The 20134-nt window shown below is 42.8% G+C and overlaps 1 long non-coding RNA gene across 3 annotated transcripts in view; it reads left to right on the forward strand.

Moving 5' to 3' along the window:
- Positions 1 to 20134, forward strand: part of LOC140485494 (uncharacterized) — a 38636-nt gene that overhangs the window by 10268 nt on the left and 8234 nt on the right. For 2 of the 3 annotated variants that reach the window (XR_011962356.1, XR_011962357.1), the window contains exon 1: positions 7845 to 7963. The exons of the other annotated variant lie outside the window; for it this stretch is intronic. This is a non-coding gene — a long non-coding RNA (uncharacterized lncRNA). Of the gene's footprint in view, positions 1 to 7844; positions 7964 to 20134 lie in introns of those variants that run through there. 3 annotated transcript variants of the gene reach the window in all.

Consider the following 20134-nt stretch of genomic DNA (forward strand, 5'->3'; position numbering starts at 1 on the left):
GAACTTATGAGTCCATAAAAATCCGCAGTAATTCCAGGGTCAGCGATAAAACAAGGGTGGTAATGTTCTGGGCAAAAGATTTAAATTTCAAAATCCCGAGGCTTTTCATAAGTTTATTATTCTTTTCCAACCATTTTCCTCGGGCACCCATTACAAAACCATGGAAGGATATGTTTCCTCTTCCTGTGAGGTCCATTATCTCATCCTTTAAATGTTGGTATTTGCTTGTCTTCTCTTCCCATGCTGCTTCCAAGGAGTTAATTTGAAGGTCTGTCCTTATTGTCACATCTACAACAACTATTTGCTGGTCTTTCTTAAAAGTTAGGTACGGGATCCATAATTTCCCAGCCGTATCCTTGATCCTTCGTTCTATGAAAATTGTCCACCCATTCTTACTAACAAATTAAATTAATTCTTCTGCCACCCTATTGTGTCTTTTTATTCGCATATTCTTAACATAGGGACATCATCCAGAGATATGAGGCAATGTCTCTGAGGTTGCATTGCATCTTCTGCAGACTTTAACATTAAAAGGCCTTCGATACGACAAGGATGCCCTTGTCGGAAATAGATTAGTCCTAAATAAGATCGAATTAATTACCTTTGATGTTTTCATAAATTGAACCTTCTTCAACCAGTTGTACGAAATACTATCATTTTTGTAGTAATGAGCGTCAGCTCCTTGACATGGGAGGGCTATCCATCTATCGACTTCCGTTAATCTCCAGTTGCCATAATTAGTGTTACTGAAATCTTCCAACTCCTCATCACTACACTCTCCGATAGTATCACTTTCTCCCAATTAATGTTCGGGTTCCAAATCAATTCCAGTCTTTTTAATTTACTCAATTTACGCATCTTCTCAGCTACACTTTCACCCTCAAAATGAAATGAGGCATGCAAAATTTCATCCGAGGATCTGTGGAGCCTCCCGAATTTTCTCATAATTGAAATTGGGATGAAAGTCGCCAATCAATTCAAAGCAAGGCCACCATCACGACATCTAGCATATAAAACGCCATCCGTGATCAACTGAGGCAGATGTAATATTTCTTTTGCAGCATTCTTAATTATATTATCTTATTTGTTAAGATAATTTATAGAGGATTCTGATAAAATTAAATAATAATACAATCTAGGTATAAAATAGGTTTTTAAAAGCTCTAATGTTTGTACCGGTTTTAGGGGGAATGATTTTAAATTACTAATCCAATTTTCCAACTAATCTTCCCAGTCTGATTGGCTGACGCCAATCCACGGGTCTATTTTCGCTCCTAAGTATTTATCTGTTTGACCTGGTTCTATAAATTGAATATTCCCATCATTGAATTTCCAATTTGCCGTATCATTAGAGATAATTGTCTTATTTTTAACAGTAAAGTAAAACCCTTTAGTCTTTTTTAACATTTACCTCCATTCCCGTATTATTACAGAATCTTTCTACTAGTTTTATTTTGTATTTCATTCCCTCATATGAATCGCTAACTAACGCTATGTCATTTGCAAATGCTAAAGTAGCACAGTGACAGCTTTTCCCATTGGATCCTAAAATTATTCCTTTTTGCCTTTCTTTGATGGTCGCGATAAGAGGATCCATCACTATATTAAAAAAGAATTGGTGACAAAGCATCCCTTTGCTTAAAAGGCACCCTCTTAAAATTCTAATTCTTTCTGTTCTACAATTAAAACCCTCGATCTGTGTAAAATTATTATCATATAGGTTAGCTATTAATTTAATAAATAAAACCGGGAGATGGAGTCTCCTAAGGACTGTTAAAATTAATTTATGATATACCGTATTGAATGCTTTGGCAAGGTCTACAAAGACCACTGCTAGATCTTTCTTTCTCTTTTTTGATCCCTTAATAATATTTTCTAAAATTTTAATATTTTCCTCACATCCCTGAACGCCGGTCATAAAACCTTTTTGCCTTTTATTAAGACTTATCACTTTATTTACCCTACCCCCCATTATTTTGGTAAATAATCTTAGCATAATTGGTCCAATCGTTATTGGCCTCCAGTTATTTATATCCTTTAATTCCTCCTCATCATTTACTTTGGGGATCAATACGGTCCTACTCAATTTCATCTCATCTGGGGTTTTACCAGTTTCAATCCAAATTGTAAAGAGTCTAGGTAGCAGTGTGTTATCTTTATTAATTATATCTTTTAATGTCATCCTGTCCGGCCCAGCTGCGGTACCATCGCCTTAATAGCCTGATTGATGTCGTCTACCATTACCGGACCCAACAGGACAACATCATCAGATTCCTCAGCTCTTTTTTTCATATTTAGCAAATCCTCTTAAATTGTTTTTCTCATGAACCCTAGAGAGTCTTATTTTATAATAGTCTTCTAACTCTTCCTTACTAAGGGGACATTTACATTTCGAAGGAGCCCCCATTAGGGTTCTTGCCAAAAGCTGCTTATTCTTCTTATATAGGATTTGCATTTCCTTAAACTTTCCTTTTTTCCTACTGTACCTTCTTTTAGCATTATTCTCTTTTCCTCTCTTTCCTCGCCCACTATCTTTCGATTTTATACTCCTTTTCTTAAATGTTACCCCTTCTTTATACTTTCCCACTTTCACTATAATTCTATCCATAATAATTTCATATTCCTTAAAACTACCTTTGTTCCTACCTAATTCATCTTCCACGATTTTAATTAAATCATCCAGTGATTTATCACTGTGGTCTAAATTATCGGTTCTACCCTTACCCTGTTGATTATCACTATCAAGAGGCCTTCCCCCTTCACCTATCCTTTCCACTTCTACTTCCTCATTATCTGTTTCTTCATTCACACTCATATTATTGAGTATTACTTCCTGATCCATGCCCATATCCTCTTCGCGGCTTCTATTCTTTTTATTTAATAACCTTCTCTTATCTGAAATCTGTTTAGCTGTTTTAGTTCCAATTTTTTCTGCGATGAGCTTATTAATATTTTTACATCCCCTTAATTCCAAATCCAAATGTTGTAATTTTGTAATTTCTTCCTCAGACCATACTCCTTTCTTACTTTTCTCACTATTTACCACCTTTTCCTTGGTCTCTATGTTTCCTTTTTTCAATTTTTCATTCCTCAAATTGGGATGCGCATGCCTCTCATGCTGACTCAAACCCCCAACTGTCTTGAATTTTAATGGGCATAGTTCACAACAATGTGATTTTTCATTCCCTCTCCCTCTACATTAACATTCTCATTATTAGTTTTACTACATTTAGAATAGTGGCAGGCTACCGCATGGTAGCTCCCTTCCCAACCACACTTGCTACCTCTCACTCTAATCAATTTAATCCCCCGACACACTTTTAAATGTTTCCTAAATAACCCTGTCGTATTATAAATATTTTTACAATAATTACAACTAAAATTATCAACTGGATAATTAATGATTAATTCTAGTTTTTCAATCTCCCTAATTATTTGGTGGATGACTATCCCTTCATTCCTCTCCTCACTCTGCTCCGATTCTCCATTACGACTAAAATCAGTGGACCCTTTAAAATTCGAATTAAAATAAGTCCGGCTGTTAAAAAGACTGGGCTGTAGAGGAGCCTTCTCTATCAAGCCCTCAATTCGAATTCTGTCCGAGTTACTCTGGACATTTTTAACGGCTTCCTTGTGCCTGCCCAAGGACAGCCTTGCCGGAGTAATAACTATGGTCTCATCTGTCTGGGTTGAGACAGACTGTCTCGTCATTTTTTGGCTAGTACACTTAGCGCACGGTGCCGCCAATAACAACTGTGCGGGGTGGTTATTCTCCCGGTTTCCCACCCAACCGGAATTTTCAGTGTTAGCCATAGTTGGATTTAATCTGACCGAAAGGTCACCAGCCGTCTCGTACCTTTTCTATGAGGTCGTATTAGCCGGCCTGATCAGAGTAATGCTTTAACAACGGGATAAAACAATAAAATCGTCAGAAAAGCAAAGTACAGGTTAAAACCGAGGTAAAACCAACCATAAGGTCAAGGTAAAACCATCAGTAAAAAACAGACTAAAACTCTCCAACAGATAAAACTGTCAACCCGTTTCGCTTCCTCTTCCAGGCCGTTACCTGGCCGTGAACCACGAGCAGGTTCGACCTCACTTTGTGACCGACAAAATACGAATCACAAAGCTGACTACGCAGGCACCAGTCGGAGACCAACATCCTTAAAAACACTGTAGTCACATCCCCTCAAAGTGCTTACGGATTAGTACCAGAGGCGTATCGACAGCGGTTCAGAAACATAAAGAAGGAACCAGGACAGACTTATGTGGAGTTCTGAAGCATTAAACATATTAATCTTTCTGCATCATCTCCAGACTCCATGCCCCTCCCTATCATGTTGAGCTGCTCCAACCCCCCACAAGCTTTCCTGCCTGTGTACACCATCAAGTTGATACAACCCTTCTGATTTCTGTCGTGTCCTGCAGACCCATTTTTGTGAATTCTGCCAATCACTAATACTCTCTATGTAAATGCCTCCAGTCTTTACAATCCCCATTACTTTGCAGCCCCCACCAGACCCGAAAGCCATCGCTATCTGTGAAATCTCCTTCAGGTCTATATCTTCCAACGTGCTGAAATCTGCTCTCTCTATTGCAACCCCCATTATTTCCTAATGTTGTTGAGTCTCTAAAACCGTTCCTATCAGTTTAATCTCCTCCACTGCATACAATACTCCCAGTCTGTGTAATCTCTTCAATTCCTTCAGTTCCTATATACCTATGTATTGGTGTGACTGCTTTGTGGCCATTGTATCCTCGTTTATATCTTCAAAAGGCTCTGCTCGCTGTAGCACATCCTATGCTCATAAGTGAATCTGGTCTCTCACAAGCCTCTCAATGACTCTCTCGTCCAGTCTCTACAAGCTTCCCTATCCCTGTCGTAACTTGCAGCATGCACAGCACTCACTCTCTCTGAAGTCCATTCCAGTGCATAAAATCATCTCTCCTTTCAAGTTTATTCAGTCCACAACTTCCTCCCTATCCCTGCAACATTCTCCAGTCTATATCGTCTTCCATGTGCTTGCAACATTCTCCATTCCATACCACCCACTCTTCCCTGTAATATTTTCCAGTCCATACCATCCTCCCTATCACTGTGATATTCTCCAGATCCCACAACTGTTGCTAAATGTACCACATCCTGGAATCATGCGAATGTTTCTACACCCTGATCAGTATAGTCCATGTAACGATCCACACCCCTATACACGTCCCTATCTCTGGAATCTAATCAAAGACACTTTATCTCTCTAACTTCCTTCAAACAATAAAATGTTTTCTCCTTGAACGTTCACTAGCAACTGCAGCTATGCTAAACCCTGCAACATTGTCGCGCCCACAAACATCTCTCCCACTCTGTGACCTCTAACCGTCCTTCAAAGGCCCTCTCTCGGTGACACGCGCCATGCATTTGCAACAAGGCAGATGGAATGACTGCATTAACTGAAGGGAACAGATATGATCGAACTGTTATTGTGGAGGGGTGGCTGCAGAATGACCATGACAGCAATGTGATTATTGAGGGATTGTAGGGAGTTATGCAGGATCAGCAAAAAACCGAACAAGGTCCCGTTTTGTTGTGAAGAAAGGATGCAGTCAGTGCATCCTGAGACAACCACTTTAATCTGGGAATCAAAATATAGAGTCATGTTGAATGTACAACTTTCAAATAGCAAGGGAAATCTGGAAGATCAAATCACAATCCATGGAATCAATGGTCATTGGTAAGTTGGATACAATATTTTCTTGGTGATAGTAGACAGAGGTATGTGGAGTGGTGAATTTCTGATTGGACGTCTGTGGCCAATTCTGTTTCACAAGGATCAGTGCTGCGATGTATTTGTGTCATTTATATCTGTGATTCCGATGAAAAGGTCAGCAGTTTGAGTGGTAATTTTGCAGACGACATTTGGAAAGGCATGTAATGATTAGGGATAGTTAGGGGAATTGTGGATAGTGAGGAAGAGTGTTAAAGGTTGCAGCAGTATGTAGATCAGCTGGAACGCTGGGCAGAGATGTGGAAAATCGAATTTCATCGGGACAAGTGTGAAGTGATGCATTTATGAAGTCTAATGGAAGAGAGAAGTGCACTAATTGACTAATTGGAAACATTGATAAAACAGGCGACATTGGATGCAAATCTGTAGCTACTTGAAAGTAACAACTCAGCAGAACGTGGTTGTAAAGGAGGTGTATGGCATGCTTCCTGTCATTGGTCACAATATTGAGTACAGACATTTGCATGTCATGTTGTGACTGAATGAAACTTCATTTGGCCATATTTCGTATGTTGTGTGTAGGTCTCATCGCCACACTATAGAAGGATGTGGAGGCTTTGGGGAGCGTGCAACCGAGGGTTACCAGAATGTTTCCTGGATGAGAATGTGTTTACTGTAAGGAGTTTAAGCACAGTTGGATTGTCTTGCGAGAGCCTCGGTGGCTGAGGGGTGACCTGGTACAGATATATAGCATTAGGAGAAGAATGGACAGTGTGGATAGTTGGAATCCTTCTTACAATGTAGAAATAGCAAATACTCGGGCACCTCGGTTTAAGGTGAGAGTGAGAAGTTTTAAGTGAGATGAATGAGGCCAGTGTTCTTGACAGAGAGAGTGCAAGCTGCTCAGGAGGTGGGAGAAGTTGCAATGAGAGCAAAGTTTTGAAGTGGCATTTAGACAGAAACATGAACAGGCAGAGAATAGAGGGATATCGCCCATGTGCAGGCAGATGGGATTAGTTTAGAATAGCATCATGGTCAGCACAGCCATGGTGGGCCGAAGGGCCGATAACTCTGCTGTACTGTTCGAGTTTCTAACTTCATGGCAGCTACCCTGTCAAAGCCCCTCAGAATCCTGGATGTTTCATTCAATTTATATCCCATTATTCAAAACCCGATTAGGTTCAATGTGAATCTACTCCACCTCTTCTCATTGGAAAATCCAGCCATCTCCAGAATCAGCTGAAAGAACTTTCCCTGGCCTGCCTCCAATACAAGAATATCTTTTCTTAGGGCATGCATACTGTTCATTACAATCTAGGTGTGGTCTGACTTGTACCTTGCATCATTTTAAGTAGACCTCCCTATATTTAGACTCCATTGCCTCTGTAATAAATGGCAGCATTTGATCTGCCTTCTCTATTACCTGCTGACACTGTAAACTACCTTTTACAGAATGCTCCACAAGGAGTCCCAAAACCCTTTGTGCAGTCAGTCTGAAACCAAACGGTGTTCGCCTGACAGTAAGTTGGGAACATGCTGGAATTTGTTATAAAGGATAGAGCAGAAAATGATATCGACGCTTAGAAACAATGGGAGAGGCATGATGTTATAAAAGGGGAATATTTTTAAATTTGTTGCATTCTATATTTTGGTGTGACCATAAATGACAGAATAGTTAAATCTGTGGGAGGCTAGAAGCGCTAGAGGGATATTTGAAATTTCAGAAGCATTTTGACAAGATTCAACAAGGGCTAAGAATTAGCTCGGGAGAGAATAGGGCCACTGAAAGGTCAATGAGGCTGTCTGTGTGGAATCACTGCTTATGGGTGAGATACTGAACAAATATTTTGCATTAGGATTTAATGCCAGTTCAAGAACAACAAGGCTGCTGGAGCAGATGGTCTCCCTGCTGAGGTATTGAAATGCGGAGGCACAGAGCCTTTGCAGCTACTCCAGCTCCTGAGCCAACATAACTCTCCACTCCAGAGAGACGAGGCAGCACAGCCCAAGGATGGAGACTTGGATTTTCCAGATCTCTGTGGGACTCAGGGCCATGCTCCATGTGTAACCCTCACTGCATCAGTCTAATTTCCCATTCTGTCTATTTCTGTCTCCAGTGGTTACTCGGGAAGTTCCTGACACAATAGACTTCCCAGCTGCTGGGTGTCACATTGAAAATGGTTGGTCAGCCAGAGCAACAAAGGGCAGGGAGATCTGGAGACTTCAATAAATCCTGCAGTTAGGTAAGGTCACTCACAGTGCACAGAGCAGAGAGCAATGAGAGGGCTCCAAACATCGGAAAACAAGACATGACATAGTTACAGTGTTGGAGGGGGAGCACAGATCACACACACCCCAGGCTCAATCACCGCTCCTACTTTAACTTACGTTGCACTGAGACAGCATCGGGAATTCAGAGTTATTAATCCAGGCCTGTGCTGTCTTCGTGAGCATTCGTACAACAGTGGGGAAAGCAGGCCTCCCACAAGAGGGTGGGAATGCTGCCTGAGATCTTTCTGTTCTGTGTTCCCTTCCCAACGCTGTATCTATGGCATTAGATTAGGTTAGATTACTTACAGTGTGGAAAAGGGCCCTTCGGCCCAACAAGTCCACACCAACCCACCGAAGTGCAACCCACCCTTACCCTACACTTACCCCTTCACCTAACACTATGGCCAATTTAGCATGGCCAATTCACCTGACCTGCACATCTTTGGACTATGGGAGGAAAGCGGATCACCCAGAGGAAACCCACGCAGACACGGGGAGAATGTGCAAACTCCACACAGTCAGTCGCCTGAGGCATGTTTGATGGACCACTCTCTTCAATAATTTGTAACTCCTCCATTAGTTCCCATCACTGTAACCTCCTCCCTTCTCTATAGTCCCTCCCCATATTTGAAATGAGCTGCATTCCAGACTACCAGCCCTATCGCTGTAACTTGCTTCAGTGTCTAAAACATGCCTTACCTGGATAGTCTCCTCTTCCAGTAACTTGATACAGAGTTATGCAGCATGGAAACAGAACCTCAGTCCGACGAGTCCATGCTGACCAGGTTTCCCAAACTGAACGACACTCATTTGCCTGCGTCTGGCCCATATCCCTTCAAACCTTCTCCTTTCCATGTTCCTGCCCAAATGTCTTTTCCATGTTGTAATTGTTCTTGTTTCTCCCATGTGGCCCTGCCATTCCTTTCCATCTATGCACCTTCCTCTGTGGATAATGTTGCCCCTCAGCTCCTTCTTTGCTCTCTCGCCTCACGTTTATGCCTCTAGTTTTGGACTCACCTACCCTTGGCTATTCACCTTCCTCATCAACCGCATGGTTTTATAAACCTTTATAAGATCAACCCGTAGCCTCCTCTGCCCAAGGGAAATATTGAGGACAATGTTACAAAGGTCTCCAACTTATGTACTCAATGCTCTGATCCATAAAGGTAAGTGTGCCAAATGCCGCTTTCCCCAAACTGTCCATCTGTGATACCACTTCCAAGGAATAGTGTAACTGCACCCCTTGGACTCTCTCTGTTTGACAACACTGCCCAGGGCTCTACCATTAACTGTGATCATTCTCCCTGGTTTGTCTTAACAAGATCAAACACCTGATTTTAAACTCTACCTTTCATTCCTTGGTCTACTGGCCCAGTTGGTCAAGATCCCCTTTGGTAACTGTATTCGCTGCCCTCTATAAAATTAATTGGATCATCTACAAACTTAGGATCAATGACTCTTATATTCTCAACCAAATCGTTTATTTAGATGATACACATCAGTGGTCCCAGCTCTAATCATTATAGCACCCCGCAGGTCACAGGCCTCCAGTCCGAACAACAACCCTCTCCCATCACCCCTGTCTCCGACTGTCAAGCCAATTTTGTTTACAGACGGCTAGCCCTCCCTGGTCCAATGTGATCTAACCTTACAAACCAGTATATCATGCTAAATCCTGTCAAAGGCCCTTTTGGCGTTAGTGTAGACAATGTATGGTCACTACTTTAACAACAATCAAGTTAGTGAAACCTGACTTTGTCTGCACATAGCTGTGCTGACTATCTTTCATCAATCCTTGCCTTTTTAAATGCATGTGACTCCTGTCTGGCAGAATCGCTTCCACAACTTACCCACCACTGATATTGGGCTTATTGGTCTTTAGTTCCATGGCTTTCCATCACAACCTTTCTTAAATAATGGAACAAAACTATATTCTTGTCATAGTCGTACAGCGTGGAAACTGACTCTTCAGTTGAAACAAACCATAATCTCAAAGTAAACTTGTCCCAGCTGCCTGTTGCTGGCCCATATCCCTCCAAACCATTCCCATTCATGTACTTATCCAAATGTCTTTTAAATGTTGAAAGTGTATCTACATCCACCCCTTCCTCAGGAAGTTCATTCCACCCTCAAACCACCCTCTGTATAACAATTTGCCTCTTATATCCTTTTGTTTGGAACATCTCTGTCCTCTGGCCTTAAAAATGTGTCCCCTTTTCTTGAGACTCCCCCATTCTGGGAAAAGGCAAATGCCATTAACTCTATCTATATCCCGCATCTTTTTCATAAACTTCCATAAGGTCATCTCTCATTCTCCAGGTTCCAGTGAAAAAAAGACTCAGCCTATCCAGCCATTTTTCAGAACTCAAGCCTTCCAAACCCAGCAACATGCTGGTAAATCTCTTCTGAACCCCCTGCAGCTTAATAATATCCTCCCTATAACTGGGCGATCAGAACTGGATGGAGTATTGCAGAACAGGCCTCACCAGTGTCTGTACAATCTCAACATGACGTCCCAATTCCTCCACTCAATGGACTGAGCAATAGTCAAACGGACCAAGCATCGTCTATTCCATCCTGTGATGCAAACTTCAAGAGTTATGTACCTGAACCCAGAGGTCCCTCCGCTCTAAAACACTAACTGAGACACGAACATAAATTGTATAAGCTCTACCCTTGTTTGTTTTACCAAATGCATTACCTCGCATTTATTCAGATTGAATTCCAACTGCAGTTTTTCAGCCCATTCACCCATTTCATCAAGATCCCTTTGTAATCTCAAAAACCCTCTTTCACTGTCCATGATTCCAACCTCCAGCCTTCCAGCCAATCACACATGGTTGTCAATGGTAAAAGTACCTTTTGCTCAGGGCTCCACAATTTCTTCCCTAGCATTCCACAATGTCCTGTGATACACTTAATCAGGTCCTGGGGCCTTCCATACCTTTGTGTTTTAAAATCTCCAGCACCACCTCTTCTCTAGCACGCACTGTTTTCAGGTTGTAGAGAAGTACAGCATGGAAACAGACCCTTCAGTCCTCAACTCGTCTAGGCTGACCAGAAGACCTAAACAAATCCATCCCAATTAATCAGCATTTGACCCATATACCGCTAAACTCTGACTATTCATATACCCATCCAGATACCTTTTAAATGTTGTCATAGTATCAGACTCTGTTACTTTCTCCCTCCGCTTGTTCCATACCCACATCACTGTGTGCATGAAAAAGCCATCCCTTCGGTCCCTTTTAAACCTTTCTCCTCTAACCTCAAACCTATGCCCTCTCGTTTTCCCAACCCCTGGGAAAAGACCTTGGCTGTTTACCCAATCCATGCCCTTCATGTTTATATAAACCTCTGTCGGGTCACCCCTTAGTCTTTGATGATCCAGGGAAAATAACCCCAGCTTATTCCGCAACAACCCTGGCAACATCTTGTCAATCTTTTCTGAGCACTTTCAAGTTTCACAACATCATTCCTGTAGCGGGGATACTGGAATTACAGAGAACTCGAATTGTGGTCTAACGTATTACTCCTGTTCCTTGAGTTGCCCAGACTTTTTCCACAGCAAGTTCTTGAGTGCAAAATGTGTTTAGGGTCTTAGCCATATTCTACAGTTCCACACATTGATAGCCTAATTGATCTTTAAGGGCCCCTATTTCGTCTCGAGATACTCTTTTGCTCTTAATATATTTATGCAATCACTTTTGGATTCTCCTTATCCTTCTCTGTCAAAGTTATTTCATGTCCCCTTTCTGCATTCCTGATTTCCACCAAAAGTATACTCCTACAGCCCCTGTTATCCTCAGGGATTCCCTTGATCCAGCTGGCTATACATGACATGTGCCCCTTTTCGTTGACCAGACCCTCAACAGACAGCCAGTGTTTCCGAATGCTGTCAGCATTGACCTGCACACAAACAGGAACATGCTGGCGCTGATCGCTCAATTTATCTCACATTTAAAATATTCTCACTTGCCAGATTTCCCTTTCCCTGCAAAGAGACTCCCCAATCACCTTTTGAAAGTTCCTGGCTGATACGACCAAAATTGGGCTGGCTACACTTTATAACTTGAACTTGAGGACCAGGCCTGTCCTTTTCCATCGCTGTTTTCAAAACTAATAGGACTGTGGTCACTTTAGCAAAATGCGTTCCCACTAACACCTCAGTACCTTTCCCTACCTTGTTTCCCAAAGGGAGGTCAGGTTTTGCACCTTTCTCCAGTTGGGCCATTTACATACTGTTTGGGAGTTTTCTGGAACGCAATTACGAAATTTCTCTGTTCCTAACATTGAATAGTGGCAATGCCAATCTAGATTTGGAAAGTTTAAAAACCTCTACCATAACATTCTTATTATTATGATTGATATTTGAGATCTCCCGACATATTTGTTCCTGAGTCTGCCATGGATTATTCAGGGTCAGTACACTCGTATCAAAGTGATGACCCATTATTATTTCACAGTTCCTCCAACACAGTGGGTGATCCCACAGGAATGTCCTCTCTAAGTATTGCTATAATGTTTCATGCAATCAAAACCCACCACCATGCGTCCTTCCTCTCTCGCCACCCCTGCTGCTCTTGAACAAAGGACCCACATTCGATATCCTCCAGTCATTCGGCACTTCACCTGTGGCCAGCAAAGTATTAAATATATACACCAGGGCCCCAGCAATCTCCTTCCTTACCTCCCATAGCAGCCTAGGATACATTTTATTGGGTACTGAGGATTTCTCCAGCTTTATGCCTGTGAAAACATTTAATATCTCCCCTTTATCGATCTTAATATGTTCTCGAGCCTCACCATCCCAACTGAAATCCATGGCTGCAAAGTCTTTCTCTTGTGTGAATACAGATGGGAAGTATTCATTGAAGACCTCACCTACTTCTTCTGGCTCCATGCACGGATTGCCCCTTTGGTTTTTATCAGGCCTCACTATTTCCCCAGTAATCCTCTTATTCTAACTAGACTGATAAAATACCTTGTGGCTTTTCCTTTCTAGTATCTGACAAGGAGATTTTATGGCCATTGTTTTCCCCTCATTTCTAAAGACCCCCTTTCAGTCCCTAAACTTTTGGATGGCTTCGCCTGGTTTTATTACACTGTATTTTCTTTATCAATCTCACGATGTCGCTTGATCAGTATTCGCTGAACTTTCTGCCTTTGCTATTCCCTCGTCAGGAACACACTGGCCTGAATTCTCACTGTATCACTTTAACATACTCCCACTTTCCAAATATAGACCCAACTGCAGAAAGTCCTCCCAGTCCACGTTTGCCAGATCCTCTCTAATGAGCGTGATACTGATAGGAGACTCACTTGTGAGGGGAGCAAACAGAAGATTCTTTGGCTGCAGAAGACATCCCAGGATAGTGTGCTGCCTTCCAGGTACCAGGGTTAAGAATGTCTCCGTGCGGTTAATGAACATTCTGAAGGAGAGGGTTAGTAGCCATTGGTCATTGTGCTCATCAGTCCACATGACAGTGGTAGACAATGGGATGGGGTCCTGTGAAATGAGTATCAGGATTTAGGTGAGAGGTTTAAAAGGATGACCTCAAGGGAAGTGATCTACAGATTATTCCTATAGCCACCTGCCCCATTGAGGACTGAAATAGAAAGATAGGACAGATAGATGTGTGGCTGAGGAGAAGGGGGATGGGGTAATGTTTGGATCATTGAGATCTCTTCTGGGGTAGAAGTGACCTGTACAAGGGGGAACAGGTTTGTCTTAAAACAGAGGGGCACCAAGATCACTGCGAGGGAGATTTGTTAGTGTTACCTGGGGAGGATGTAAATTAGGTTGGCAGGGACTCTGAGTAAGAGAGATACCATTGCCCAGTCAGGGGAAAACTACGTCAGCCACCGAGAACACGTTTCCTATTCTGGATATCCTGAGGCACAGTCAAGGGAGGAAAAAGACTACTGGTTTAATGTGCATTTATTTCAACACACGAGGCCTGACTGGTAAGGCAGACGATCTCAGAGCATGGATTAGCTTTGGGGACTAGGATATTATAGCCATAACAGAAACATGGCTGAGAGAAGGGCAGGAGTGGCAGCTCAGTGTTCCAGGATACAGAAGCTACAGGTCTGACAGAGTGAGCGAGATGGGAGAGTTCCACATTTGATAAGGGAGGGCAGAACAACAGTGCTTCGAACGGATACTTTTAAGGGATCATCAAATTAGGTCATATGGTTAGAAGTTAGAAACAAAAAGGGGATGGACTCTGTTGGGACAGTATACTAGATTCCCAAAGAGTCAGCGGATACCAGAGGAGCAGATGTGTAGAGAGAGTGCAGGTACCTATAGAAATAATAATGTAGTATTGGTTGGAGATGTTAGCTTCCCCTGGATGGACTGGGCCGCTCACAGAGTAAAAGCCCTGTACGGAGTGCAATTTGTCAAATGTGTCCAAGAAATTTTCCCAAACCAAGATGTAACTCGAACAAGGCCTAACTCTACTCAGGTGGTAGCAGCACTGGACCTCCCCTCAGAAAACGAGGTCTGGAAAGTGACTGAAGTGTCAGTCAGAGAGCACTTCGGGTCCAGTGACCACAACTGTCTTCATTTTAACATAGTTCTGGAAAAGGATCAGACATGGCCACAGATGAAACTGGAGCAGGGCTGGGTTTGGGGCCATTAGGCAGGATTGAGTGAATTAAAAATCACAAAACACCAGGTTATAGTCCAATAGGTTTATTTCAAAGCACCAGCTTTCGAAGCACACGTGATAATCCTAAAAGGTGAAAGGCAGAAACTAAATGTGTTTGATATTACATTCCATGACACTGCTATCCTGTTGCTATAAATTCTGTGCTGTACAACTGTGCTCCACAACCACCTGATGAAGCAGCGCGCTGAAACCTAGTGCCTCCAGATAAACCTGTTGGACTGTAAGCTGGTGTTGTGTGATTTTTAACATTGTCCACCCCAGTCCAACACCGGCTCCTCCACATCACGATTATCATCGATTTAGGTGAGTCTGTTTGAAGGAAAAGGAATGACTGGCAAACGGGAGGGATTTAAAAGTGTGATCTCAAGAATCTAGGGCCAGTATATCCCTGTTAGGGTGAAGGGAAAAGCTGGCAGGTTTCGGGATCCCTGTCTGCTGAGGGTTATTGAGGCTCTATTCAGGAAAAAGAAAACAACATACATTGGGTTTAGTCGATCCATATCTTTTTTTCCAGTCCGAAAGACACGATTAATCTGTGGAGACCCTGCAATCCTCTCAGGTCCTTGCTGCAGTCAGGATCTGTCGAACTCACTCCAATGCCTGTTACTCTCCTAATCCAGTTCCGATAAGACTCACTATCTGTGTAACATCCTCCCATGGCTATCTCCCACCCTGTCAATGTAAGCTCCTCCAAACTCTCCATCCATCTACTCATCTCCATAACCTTCTCCAGCTCTTACACCTCTATCTGTGTAAATGCCACCCTCCCCTACAAACCTTCCCACTTTGACTAAACTGCAAGAGGTTTAAACTTCATTATCTGTGAAACTGTCTCCAACAATCCCATCCGACCAACATCCTTGTGCCTGTAAACTGCTTCATCCCTCCCAAGCTCCCCATCTCCATGACCTCCTACAGGCCCTATAGCTCTGTAACCTCTTATGGTTCTATTGTCCTCCCTCCCTGTGAAACTACCTCCAGTCCTAACACCCCTCCCAGTCTGGGTCGTCTGCTCCAGATCAGATCATTGCTGTCTCTGTTACACTAGACAATCCTGGCAACCCTTCCTATTTATGTCTCTTCGTTCAGATCCCATCCTCTCCAGCTTTCTGAAACCTCTTTGTGCCATTGTGACCCTCCGTATTTTGAACGTAGAACAGTGCAGCACAGCCCAGGCCCTTCGGCCTCAATGTTGTGATGACCTTTTATCCTACAGACCCTACATTTTACTATCATCCGTTTGCCTATCGAAGAATTGCTTAAATGTCCCTAGTGTATTGGACTGTGCTACCACTGTTGGCAGTGCTTTCCACGCACCCGCTACACGGTGTGTAAAGAGCCCACCCCTGACATCTCCTATAAACCTTCCTCCAATCACCTCCAACTTATGCCACCTCATCATTTCCATTTTTGCAATGGGAAAAGTATGTGGTTATCCTCTCTATCTAAGACTCAAATCATCTCATTCACGTCCATGAAATCACCTCTCATCCTTTTTCATTCCAATGAGAAAAGCCCTAACTCCCTCAAATATTCTTCGTAAGCTCTCCCCTCCAGTCCAGGCAGCATCGTGATAAATCTCCTCTGCACCCTCTCTAAAGCTTCCACATTTTTCTGATAATGAGGCAACCAGAATTGAACGCAATAAACCAAGTGTTGTCTAACCAGGGCTCGATAAAGCTGCAGCATAATCTCATAGCTCTTAAATTCAATCCCCCTGCTAATGAAAGCCAAGACATCACATGCCTTCTGAACAAGGCTATCAGTTTGAGGACCAGCTTTGAGGGATCAATGTACGTGGACCCCAAGATTCTTCGGTTCCTCCACACTGTCACGAATCCTTCTTTTCTCCCTGTAAAGGCTTTCTGCGGAATCCTTCAATCTTAAACCCTCCCTATCTTGGTAACCTGTTCCAATCCCTCCAACACTCATAAACTGGGAAACTTCTTCAAGTCCCGACATTCCTCCTTACTCTGTAACCTCCTTTTATTAGTATCTTCCCTCAAAATTACTGAAACCTATTTGCCACAGCAATACTCCTGATATCTGCATAACTCTCCAGAATGGCTGTGCACAGCTTCAGGTTCCTAGGCTGGGAGATTGGAGTTCAAATGTGAATCTATTTGCCCATTCTGTCTGTTTGCCTGATACTGACCTGGTGCTACTCTGGTAGAAACACTCTCCGTGCATCTGGTAACCTCCAGATCTATGTTCCTATCCAGAGCTCACCTCGTCGATGCCTTCCTTTGGAAAGTTCTTTATTTTGTCATTATTGTCAAGCGGCGGTTTCGCGAGATGCAGGAATTGGGGAGTTGCCATTTTGAGAGAATGAAACGTTTACCATTGGGAATTGGGAAACCTTTAAAAATGAAAACAACAGTCTAGAGACAGTGTACAGTATTCTGTACTGGATATGGAGAGAAATTGAGGTTTCAGTGAAGAAAATTAAGTAAACATATCTCAGGAGAGAGTGTGAATCCTGAGAAGAGTATAAAGGCAGTAGGAGTGTACTAAGGTGGGAAATCAGGAGGGTGAAAAGGGGTCACGAGATAGCTTGGATAAATATTGTTAAGGAGAATCCCAAGGGTTTTTATAAAAAAATTAAGGACAAAATGGTAACTAGGGAGAGAATAGGACCCCTTGAAGATCAGCAAGGCAGCCTGCACGTGGAGCTGCAGGAGATGGGGGAGATACTAAACAAGTGTTTTACATCAGTGTTTCCTGTGGGGAGGACATGGAAGATGTAGAATGTAGGGACATAGATGGTGTCAACTTTCAAAATGTCCATATTACAAAGGAGGAGGTGCTAGATGTCTTGAAATGCATAAAGGTGGATAAATCCCCAGGACCTTATCAGGTCATAGAATCATAGAGATGTACAGTCTGGAAAAAGATCATTTGGTCCAACCCGTCTATGCCAACCACATATCCCTACCGAATCTAGTCCCACCTGCCAGCACCCGGCCCATATCACTCCAAACCCTTCTTAATCATATACCCATCCAAATGCCTCTTAAATGTTGCAAATGTACCAGCCTCCACAACTTCCTCTGGCAGCTCATTCCATGCCCGTACCACCCTCTGTGTGAAAAGGTTTCCCCTTAGGTCTCTTTTATATCTTTCCCCTCTCACCCAAAACCCATACCCTCTAGTTCTGGACACCCTGATCCTTGGGAAAACACTTTGTCTATTTATCCTGTCCATGCCACTCATAATTTTGTAAAACTCTATAAGCTCAGCCTCCGACGCTCCAGGGAAACCAGCCCCAGTCTTTTCAGCCTCTCCCTGTAGCTCAAATCGTCCATCCCTGGCAACATCCTTGTAAATCTTTCACATCATCTTGTGAAGAGAAACCAGAATTGCATGCAGTATTCCAACAGTGGCCTAACCAATGTCCAGTATAGCCGCAACATGACCTCCCAACTCCTGTACTCAGTACTCTGACCAAGATAGGAATGCATACCAAATGCCTTCTTCGCTATCCTATCTACCTGCGACTCTACTTTCGAAGAGTTATGAACCCGCACTCCAAGGTCTCTTGATTCAGGAATACTTCGTAGGACCTTGCCAGGAACTGATCAGGTGTACCCTAGAACTCTGTGGGAAGCTATGGAAGTGATTGCTGTGCCCTGTGCTGAAATATTTTAATCATCGATAGTCACAGATGAGGTACCAGAAGACCTGGCGGTTGGCTAACGTGGTGCCACTATTTAAGCCTGACGTCAGTGGTGGGCACGTTGAAGGAGGGTATCATGAGGGACAGGATTTGCATGTATTTTGAAAGGAAGTTTATAATTAGGGATAGTCAGCATTGCTTTGTGCATGGGAAATCATGTCTCAAGAAATTGTTTGAGGTTTTTGAAGAAATAACAAAAAGGATTGACGAGGGCAGAGCGGTCAGTGTGAGCAATATGGACTTCAATTAGGTGTTCGAAAAGTTTCCACATGGGAGGTTGGTGATCAAGGTTAGATCTCATGAAATACAGGAAAAACCAGCCATTTGGATACAGAACTGGCTCAAAGCTAGAAGACAGAGGTTGGTGGTGGAGGGTTGTTTTTCTGACTGGGGACCTGTGACCAGTGGAGTGCCACAAGGATCGGTGCTGGATCCACTATTTTTGTTATTTATATAAATGATTTGGATGTGAATATAGAAGGTGTTTTAGTAAGTTTGCAGATGACACCAAAATTGCAGGTGTTGTGGATAGTGAAGAATGTTACCTCCGGTTACAACGGGATGTGGATCAGATGGGCCAATGGGCTGAGGTGTGGCAGATGGAGTTTAATTTAGATAAATGTAAAGTACTGCGTTTTGGAAAAGCAAATCTCAGCAGGACTTACACACTTAATGGTATATTTCTAGGGAGTGTTGCTCAACAAAGAAACTTTGGAATGCAGGTTCATAGCTCCTTGAAAGTTGAGTTGCAGGTAGATAGGATAGTGAAGGAGGTGTTTGGTATGGTTGCGTTTACTGATCAGAACATTAAGTAGAGGAGTTGGGAGGTCATGTTCTGGCTGTTCAGGACATTGGATAAACCACTTCTGGAATATTGCATGCAATTCTTGTCTCCTCCCTATCGGAAGGATGTTGTGTAAGTAGAAAGTGTTCAGAAAAGATTTACAGGGATGTTGCCAGGATTGGAAGATTTGAGCTACAGGGAGAGGTGGAATGGGCTGGGGCTATTTGAGGCTGAGGGGAGACCATATAGAGGTTTACAAGAGAGGTATGGATAGCTTTAACAGAAAGGTCTTTTCCCTGAGGTAGTAGAGCCCAGAACTGGACAGCCTCGGTTCAGGATGAGAGGGGAAAGATATAAAAGATATAAAAGGACAGCTTTTACAGGCAGAGGGTGATGTGTGTATGGAATGAACTGCTAGAGGAAGTGATGGAGGCTGGTACAATTATTGCATTTAAAAGGCATCTGGATGGGTACACGAACAGGAAGGATTGAGAGGTATATGGGCAAAGTGCTGGCAAATAAGACGAGATGATGTTAGGATATGTGGGTGGCGTAGATGAGTTGGACTGAAGGCTCTGTTTCTGTGCTGTACATCTCTATGACTATAAATGATTTCCACTGTCCATTTCCAGCCACACATTTCACTGCTTCCCCCGTTTACCTTGGTCAGTTCTCCTCTCAAACACATATAAATGACTTTGGTTGTGATTGTAGGGTGTGCTTTATGGTCACTTTAACAATCCATCATCTCACTGAATTCCACTACAATACAATTTCCCAGAGGATATCTCAGTGGGACATTACTCCTTCACTCAACGTCATCAGCCAATGGTCGATCTGAGATAGTCACATCCCTGGCCATTTACACAATTGAAAGAAATACTGACAAAAGCATTCCAAGATGATTTTGGAGAATATCACTTTTGACAAAGACTGAAGTCTCCCAAAATTATCGCAGTGCCTTTGCATTATACAGGAATTCATTTGAATGTGTAATAGTGTTGAG

This window comes from Chiloscyllium punctatum, chromosome 14, assembly GCF_047496795.1.
Source record: "Chiloscyllium punctatum isolate Juve2018m chromosome 14, sChiPun1.3, whole genome shotgun sequence".
NCBI classification, from domain to species: Eukaryota; Metazoa; Chordata; class Chondrichthyes; order Orectolobiformes; family Hemiscylliidae; genus Chiloscyllium; species Chiloscyllium punctatum.